The following is a 9978-nucleotide window of genomic DNA, read 5'->3' as shown; positions in this document are numbered from 1 at the left end:
GTTTACCTGGTAACAACTTACACAGGAGGTTTTTTTCTAGGGTCATGGTACATCTTCATAAATATATGAAATATAGAATATAGAAATATGTTCGTTAATTTATGATGACCTTTCACGCCAGGAGGTAGTGCATGGCCCACAGAGAACCACCCCGCATTTCCACATTCCATGGGTGTGTGAATGTGTATGGATGTTTATCTGATGAACAGGTGGCACCTTAGATGGCAGCCTTGGCCACCAGTGTATGTTTTTGATGTGTGTGTGAATGGTGCCTGTAATGTGTAAAGTGCTTTGAGTAGTTGTTAAAGGTCCCATGGCATGAAAATTTGACTTTATGAGGTTTTTTAACATTAATATGAGTTCCCCCAGCCTGCCTATGGTCCCCCAGTGGCTAGAAATGGTGATAGGTGTAAACCGAGCCCTGGGTATCCTGCTCTGCCTTTGAGAAAAGGAAAGCTCAGATGGGCCGATCTGGAATCTTCTCCTTATGAGGTCATAAGGAGCAAGGTTACCTCCCCTTTCTCTGCTTTGCCCGCCCAGAAAATTTGGCCCACCCATGAGAAAGAGAGACATCATGGCTTGCAAACAAGCAAAGTGGCAGTTGGTCAAGACCGCACCCCCAACCTCCACCTTCCCCCCTTATCTCCTCCTCAATACCATTTAAAGCTACAGACACAGAAATGGCACGTCCTGAGGAAAGCTCATTGTGGGACTGGCTCTAGTGGCTGTAATTCTGCACCAAGGCTGAATTTTGGGAAAGAGACTTCAGATACAGTATTAGGGGACCACTAAGGTCTATATAAAAGAGACTTCAGATACAGTATTAGGGGACCACTAAGGTCTATATAAAAGAGACTTCAGATACAGTATTAGGGGACCACTAAGGTCTATATAAAAGAGACTTCAGATACAGTATTAGGGGACCACTAAGGTCTATATAAAAGAGACTTCAGATACATTATTAGGGGACCACTAAGGTCTATATAAAAGAGACTTCAGATACAGTATTAGGGGACCACTAAGGTCTATATAAAAGAGACTTCAGATACAGTATTAGGGGACCACTAAGGCCTATATAAAAGAGACTTCAGATACAGTATTAGGGGACCACTAAGGTCTATATAAAAGAGACTTCAGATACAGTATTAGGGGACCACTAAGGCCTATATAAAAGAGACTTCAGATACAGTATTAGGGGACCACTAAGGTCTATATAAAAGAGACTTCAGATACAGTATTAGGGGACCACTAAGGTCTATATAAAAGAGACTTCAGATACAGTATTAGGGGACCACTAAGGTCTATATAAAAGAGACTTCAGATACAGTATTAGGGGACCACTAAGGTCTATATAAAAGAGACTTCAGATACAGTATTAGGGGACCACTAAGGTCTATATAAAAGAGACTTCAGATACAGTATTAGGGGACCACTAAGGTCTATATAAAAGAGACTTCAGATACATTATTAGGGGACCACTAAGGTCTATATAAAAGAGACTTCAGATACAGTATTAGGGGACCACTAAGGCCTTTATAAAAGAGACTTCAGATACAGTATTAGGGGACCACTAAGGCCTTTATAAAAGAGACTTCAGATACAGTATTAGGGGACCACTAAGGTCTATATAAAAGAGACTTCAGATACAGTATTAGGGGACCACTAAGGTCTATATAAAAGAGACTTCAGATACAGTATTAGGGGACCACTAAGGCCTATATAAAAGAGACTTCAGATACAGTATTAGGGGACCACTAAGGTCTATATAAAAGATACTTCAGATACAGTATTAGGGGACCACTAAGGCCTATATAAAAGATACTTCAGATACAGTATTAGGGGACCACTAAGGCCTATATAAAAGAGACTTCAGATACAGTATTAGGGGACCACTAAGGCCTATATAAAAGAGACTTCAGATACAGTATTAGGGGACCACTAAGGTCTATATAAAAGAGACTTCAGATTCAGTATTAGGGGACCACTAAGGTCTATATAAAAGAGACTTCAGATACAGTATTAGGGGACCACTAAGGTCTATATAAAAGAGACTTCAGATACATTATTAGGGGACCACTAAGGTCTATATAAAAGAGACTTCAGATACAGTATTAGGGGACCACTAAGGTCTATATAAAAGAGACTTCAGATACAGTATTAGGGGGGCCACTAAGGCCTTTATAAAAGAGACTTCAGATACAGTATTAGGGGACCACTAAGGTCTATATAAAAGAGACTTCAGATACAGTATTAGGGGACCACTAAGGTCTATATAAAAGAGACTTCAGATACAGTATTAGGGGACCACTAAGGTCTATATAAAAGAGACTTCAGATACAGTATTAGGGGACCACTGAGGCCTATATAAAAGAGACTTCAGATACAGTATTAGGGGACCACTAAGGCCTATATAAAAGAGACTTCAGATACAGTATTAGGGGACCACTAAGGCCTATATAAAAGTATCCAAAAAGCAGCATGCCATGGGACCTTTAAGACCAGAAAAGTGCTGTATAAATACATTCCATTTAATTTGGTTGCATGTAAGCTGCTAAATAAAGACTTCCTGCTTCTAGTTTAGAACCAGAATCAGAATGTGGTTTAATGGACAATTAAGTGTGAACACAAACAGGGAATTTGACTCGGGCTTTTGGTTGCTCTCAAAGTACACAGAAATAGACATACAGATAAAAACAAGGACAACAAAGCTGAACAAGGCAAAAAACATGTTTATACTATGTATAGATATGGTTGTATAGAAAAAACTGTATACATACATATATGCATACACCCATGTACAGACAGCAGACAACAGACAGCTCTATGAGGATTGTAACAGTAAGACACCAGGGTGTAGAAACCTGGGTGTGACACTTGACTACCACCTCTCCTTTACTGCCAACATTGCTGCAACAACCTGATCGTGTAGATACATGCTGCACAACATAAGAAGGATACGTCTCCTTCTAACCACAAGGCGGCTCAGGTTCTGGTTTAGGCTCTAGTCATCTCTTGTCTAGACTGCCATCCGATCTCTGCAGCTCATTCAGAATGCAGCAGCCTGACCGGTGTTCAACCTACCTGTGACAAAGTGTTGAGGTCCCACCACTTGTCCCCTTTAACCATCCCCTTCATGTGCAGTCAATTGTTAACCAGTTAACCAGCTTTATTTCCATATCTGTAACTTCGGTTGGAACCAACGCAGCGTGATTTCCTGTAAACTGTCACATCCAGTTCCTGCTCTTAGTTCATGTTTTGTTTGTTTTATTTTGTTAACTCACTGTCTGTCTCTGTTTCAGGTCACTTGTCTGCCTTCCCGCCTGTGGGATCTAAGGAACCATAACTGATTTAATGAGCCATTCGCAGTTTCACTGTACCCTCCCTTATGTGTGTCACCTGTGTGTAATCGTCTTCCCCTGTCCCAGTGCATATATTCTCACCTTGTGTCCTTTATCATTTGCTAGATTGTTGTAGTACCTTGTGTGTCTCACGCTCCAGCATTTACCTTCCCAGTGTTTTTGTAAAACTCTAGCCCGTATTTTGACCACGTCTTTTTCCTGCCGATTTTGCTACCTTTGCCTGTGATTGTACTCTGTACAATAAAGCTCCAATACCTTTTACCGTCTGCTCTGAGTCGTGCTTTTGGGTCCACTGTGCTCCGTGACATAAACAAAGATAAACTCTCTAACATATGGCCTCCCATATAACAAAGAAACCCACATGTCCCATTTGGAGCCTTAAGTGCCCCTTTCAGACAAAGGACAGGGCCTACCTGGAAGAACACAAGCCTAAAAGTCACACTACCATGCAAGTTTCTGAGAGAGGGAACCGAAACGCGGTTTCTTATTGGCAGGTAATCCCCAGAACTCCAGGGGTCCCCGATCATGTGACCTGGGAGATAAAAGCCAGCACAAAAGTTTTCTCATTGCTCATCTTAAACTATTTTGGTGTTCACAGTTAGACTTTCTGGATTCTGGGGATAGGGTTAGGGTACCATTTTAATCTGCAGAGGAAGTAAACCCGTTTTCTTCAGAGAATGAGAAGGACAACTTGGATACTGCCCTCCGTTCTCAAGTCAGCGCCATTGTTCTTTCCGCTGCCATTTGGAGGAGCAGTTTTTTGGTTAGTACAGACTGGTGAGAAACAAATCTGTTTTGTTTTACCGTGGAGAATCCGTGGGACCAAGATGAACAGACAAACACACAGGAAGGAGGCTTCAGTTCTGGGCATAGAAAGATAGTTTGTTTAATTTGTAAGTGCTATTGCTGCGAAAAAAATCGTACATGTGTTGAAGTGAATTTTGGACCGCTGTGGCCTGTTTAATTGCTATGAAAGTACTCCGATTGAGGTACTTGTTGAATGTTATAGAGAGCCGAAGTCACGCCTCTTCCGGTGGACCTCATGGGACCTTAACTCGGAAAAAATATGAATGGTAGTGAACGGGGAGAGGCAAATTATTTTTGTGATTCCGTTTGAATTGAGCCATAGATTACAAATATGATGTTCGTCAATTTAAAAGATAATTTTTCAACCCAAGTAAGTCTCAGTTAGCCGTAGGTTTGTCATATGACCACTTAGTTTAGTGTGAAACCGCACTGTGGACTACATCTCTCATCTCACACAATTTACGCGAGCAAGCTGAGCATCAAGCTTGGTGGCGTAAATTGTCGTTAACGTTAACCGGATATCCGTCACCTTCCTCTTTCTTTGTGTTGGCGTTCTAACCTCCGGTGGATTTGTGAGGACTATGGTTAACTGCTCCTCAGATCTCTGCAGGGTAAATCCAGACAGCTAGCTAGACTATCTGTCCAAGCTGAGTGTTCTGTTGCACGACTAAAACTACTTTTGAACGTACACATGTTCCACCGAGGCTATTTTGCAGAAGCACCGGATTGAGTCTGGCGCTTAGTGTTAGGGTTAGCCCCATTCCAAGCAGGTAATCAATATATATGGTGTGGATAGTGCTGACTTGGCTAATGTCTTTAATTCTTTCTTTTCTTATTAGATATTTCCAAGCTGCGAGAGTCTCTGGTACCTCTCAACGACAATATCTGTGGACGTACCCTGAAGTACTGTGCTGACCAGCTCAGTGGGGATGCAAACCCAGAGAATTTAATGATTTCCAACCAGTGGCATTAACATCTCTTGTGATGAAAAATTTCGAGAACATTTTAAAAGATAATGTTGTCTCCTTCATTGATGGCAAACTTGATCCATTAGGTTTTCTTATGAAGCAGGGAAAGGAGTGGACGACGCTAAGCTATTTATTTTAGACAGAGTATATAAGCACCTTGAAAAACCCAAATCCCATACCAGACATTTATTTGCTGATGTTTCTTCAGCTTTTAATAAGATGCAGCCTCATATTTGAATTGAGCGAATTGCCTCTTATTCGAAGTTACCTGATCAGATCTTATTGTTGTTTTTAAACTTCTTAACATACAGAGTTAAGCAAGTATTTGCGAATGGTCACATTTCCAACATTATCACCTTTTATTACGGGCTTTCCTCAAGGCTGTGTACTTTCCCTCTTGCTTTTCATTATGTACACAGACAGATGTAGGACTTCTTTTTTTTATGATACATTTTTTCTGGTCATTTGCTATGGTTTTATGCCTGTGAAAAGCCTTAAACAACATTGTAAAGACCTGCTATAAGATCACTGGACCACCAGACCTGAGCTCCCTCTGGAAGAAACAGGTAGTCTAGAAAGCTAAGAGAATCATGGGTTATTCTGGCCATGTTCTTTCTTGTGTATTCTCTTTAATGCCATTAGGGCGGCGCTATCTTGCCGCCCATGTAAAACCAACAGATACTTGAATTCCTTCATTCCTTCTGCCATTAGGTTCTTAAATGCTGCTGATTGTTTCTGTCTCCCCCATTAAAAATTTTAAGTAATGACAACAAAACTATGGGCACGTCTATACAAGCCTTCCGTGATCGCACACCACCCCCACCCCTCCTCCACACAGTTGCTAGTAGCCAAGGAGGACATGGAGGATTAAAAAAACATGATGGACTCTTCAGAAGAGGTAATTTGAGTTTGAGTTTCTGCGAGCGAAAGTCACCAGACGCCACAATCTTCTGAACATAGCCATACTGAGAAATACAGAGAGAGTTGCTGGATAGGAGGAGGAGCTGATAGTCTTAATTAGCTTTGTATCAACTTATTTGGCAATGGCCTGTATGAAACGGACGTTCATTAATATAAAAAAGTGCGCACTAAAGCTTTAAATTGGATTATGGTTGTATATTTATTTTTATTTCGCTTATTTTCGACAACCTGTGTGCTTCGCTGATCTTGCCTGGGTTAGCCATTTGTTAGTCTCACATTGCCAGATCTTCCTCCACAGCGCTGCGGAGGAGGGTTCTGGCTAGTCCACACAGCATTCCTGGATGGACTAGCCAGTATCAATGTTATGCTGAATGTCAGCTAGCATGGAGTTGCCAGCTGAAAGGAACCTTGTCCACACTGGCTGGAGCTGAGGACTGTTTTGACTGCCTGGAACTGACAGAGCTAGACGTGTCCCCTTGGATTTGCACTGGAGCAGGTCTGAGAGGAAATACCTCTGGCACGGAGCGAGGGCAGGCATGCCTTACCTCTGACAGGCTGGGAGCAGAGCTGCTGGAAGCTGACAAGAGAGGGGATTTCTGAAAGCAATACCAAAGATCCTTTATAGAGTCTGGAGTGGCATATCACATTGCCACCCCCTCCCTGCTCCCCACACCCAGACAGGAGAGGCCCTTGAAGGCCTTCCAGCTTCAACATTTGGCCCGTCTGGAAATAATTAAAGAGGAAAAGGAAGGTGGATGAGGTGGTCAAACCAATTTTCCCAGTCAGTGAGCCCCACCCTGATTCTGCACTGCGTGTACTATTATTTCCCCACAATCCCCTCGTAACACCATTCCTCATCGTCTGGTTCCCTGTTCTACGTCACACAATCATTCCAGCGTCTGGTTTCTCCTCACTGAATATGTTGTCCAACACTCAGCTCCGGAATGGTCTACAGCTATGCTTCACTGACATCGCAGGCTGACAACCAAAGTTTACTCTCACTCAGACTGGACTGGAAGCCAGTGGTTCCACTTCCTGGCCAGGAGCCCTCTGTACTGGGAACACATTGGAGTTGTAAAATACCAACAGGATAGGTCAACAGGAACCTGAACATCCCTCTGCTGGGACTCTACTCTACTTGGTGCTACATAAACTGGCTCGCATTGGTTCTATCTGCTTTATAACTTGACATACATTTAGAATAGATTAGTCATGGGGGAGAGAGCTCTCTAGGCTCAGATGTGAGGGTCATCCTTGATCGTTCTGTAGTTGTCCACTCCCTCCTGGTTGGTGCGGTCTTCCCAGTGATTGCTGGAAGGGGTTTTGGTCTGGTGTTTGACTGGTTAAGTGTTTCCCTCAGCTGCACACATCTTTATACTTCACTCCCGGAAAACTTCCTTTCAACCCTGTCACCACACATTAACGTTGATGTTTGATGAATTTACAAAACCCCAGATTATGTCCACCGCAACATTTTTTGAAACTCTTTCCTTATACCATAATATCTCTTCACATCAACTCTGCATCTCTGGCATGGTAATGGTTATAAAGGTGGTTATGGTGGTGCACTACAGCCCATCCACCACCCCAACCTCCACACCCTCAAGAAAACTCAAGATGCTACAAATGGTGTGTTGCTCCATTATTTCTGAAAGCCAGTTTCACTCAACCATTTCCATTGTGTTCACAATGTCTGGTGTGAACGCTAACCCAACCAAATGAAAAATGCAACAATGATGCAACTTCACCCCCGAGTCTGCCGAACTATAGAAGTGAAAGCGCCCCTAATCTCTGGGTCTGTTACCATGGTAACCAAGTCTGTGAACTTGACCTGCTTGCTGGCAGTCTTTTTTCAATAAATCCTGAGCTTCTCTCTGTCTCTTCCCTCTCACAGAGCACACACTCTGTTTAATACCAAGCACGAATCAAATGTTTCCTGTATGTCAGAACTCAGGACTATTAAGCAGCATCAGGTCTCTCTCAGCTCTGAATAAAACCTCTGCAGCATCAGGTCTCTCTCAGCTCAGAATAAAACCTCTGCAGCATCAGGTCTCCCTCAGCTCAGAATAAAACCTCTGCAGCATCAGGTCTCCCTCAGCTCAGAATAAAACCTCTGCAGCATCAGGTCTCCCTCAGCTCAGAATAAAACCTCTGCAGCATCAGGTCTCCCTCAGCTCAGAATAAAACCTCTGCAGCATCAGGTCTCCCTCAGCTCTGAATAAAACCTCTGCAGCATCAGGTCTCCCTCAGCTCTGAATAAAACCTCTGCAGCATCAGGTCTCCCTCAGCTCTGAATAAAACCTCTGCAGCATCAGGTCTCTCTCAGCTCAGAATAAAATCTCTGCATGTCCCTTCCCATTCCTCTGACAGCTGTGGCCAGAGGCATCGTGTTTCCATCAGTTCGTCCAGGGTGCGATTTGTGAAGAAAGCAGAGAGGGGGGGGATCTGTTTTGATAATACACAACAAAACATGCAAGAATTCAATACCATGAATGATATGGTGCCACTCGGCCAGCCATTCCAAAACAGCCAAAACATTTATTTATGAACTTCAATATCCAATCTAATCTCAGAATGAAATGGCACAACGTGGTGTCAACGTAAAACACAGAGCTTTCAAGCCGGAGAGTGCAGTTCACTTCACGGCGGAAACAACATACTTTCACCCGGGAATCACTCGTTCGTTCCTCTGGAGTGTTTTAATCCCAACCAGGATCTTTTCCCTAAACTTAACGAGTCATTTTGGTGCCTAAACTTAACTGTCTGACGCTCACTTTTTCTGGCTTAACTCCACTACCACAGCCTCTGAAAGGAGCGTCATCTGGCGGTGCCTGTACCCGGCTCACAGTCACCTATTGGCGGCTAAACAACTGCCGCTGGTAGCCGGAGTCCTGGAGCTCTGTAGCGCCTAAATACAACCAGGAACTGCAGCTCGCATTTTATGCGTTCTATGCAAAAACTTTTCACATTACCGTGCTTTACTAAGTTTAAAATACTTCTATTTTAGGTATATAATATAGGTTCTATTGGTGAAGTAGATGATAAATGTGAGGGAGGGGTACATTTTGTCTCCACCAGGGAGCAGAGGCAGGGATATATAGACCAGAAAGGGGGAAACCCCACTCGGCAAATCGCACCTTGGGTCCGTCCCATTCTTGTGAACGTGATATCTCAGGACCCCTGGAGGGACTCTCTTCACATTTGGCAGAACCGTCCACTTAAGAATGAACTAATTAGATGTTGGAGGTCAAAGGTCAAGAGAATAGAACTCAAGAAACCCCACACTAATTATGACACACACATGTCTAACAGGAAAGAATGATATAGTGATGACATTGTATGTCCAAAAGGTCAAAGGTCAGCTTCATCCTAATGTTTCTGCCATCACTCAGGAACAGAAGGGAGACATTGGGACAGATACTGAGTTGGGAACACTGATCTTAAAACTTGATGATTGTACAGATCTTTTGTGTGTGAAGCATCCACTTTTCACCAAAAAATATACTTCATACTTTTTATTAAATTACTTTAAAGTCTTCACTACATATTTTATGAGCCTGGACAGACAGTTTTCTAGGTCTGTTTAAATTAACTACATTAGTTGAAGTAGTTGTAATAAAGCTAGTGAATGCTGTTGAGCAGATACTTTAAATGTCTAACATTTAAAATCCCCTGTCTTTAACCTCGCTGCCTTTTCAAGAGCAAATCATGAAACACATGGGGATCAGTTATATACAAATACCTTAAAAAGATAAATTTAAGAAGCTTTGTGAAAATACCCTGAGACCTCAGTGTTAACTTATTGACACTGACTCTTGTATTAAGATAAATGTGCTTAGTCCACATTTGCATGCATTCATATGTTTCCATCATCCCGGATTCAAATGAAGGCTCTGCCTTTTATTTACCTGTTGCCATGGTGA

Source organism: Perca flavescens, chromosome 14 (assembly GCF_004354835.1).
Source record: "Perca flavescens isolate YP-PL-M2 chromosome 14, PFLA_1.0, whole genome shotgun sequence".
Taxonomy (NCBI): domain Eukaryota; kingdom Metazoa; phylum Chordata; class Actinopteri; order Perciformes; family Percidae; genus Perca; species Perca flavescens.
The sequence above is the reverse complement of the archived record's forward strand: the minus strand, read 5'-3'. Positions refer to the sequence as shown.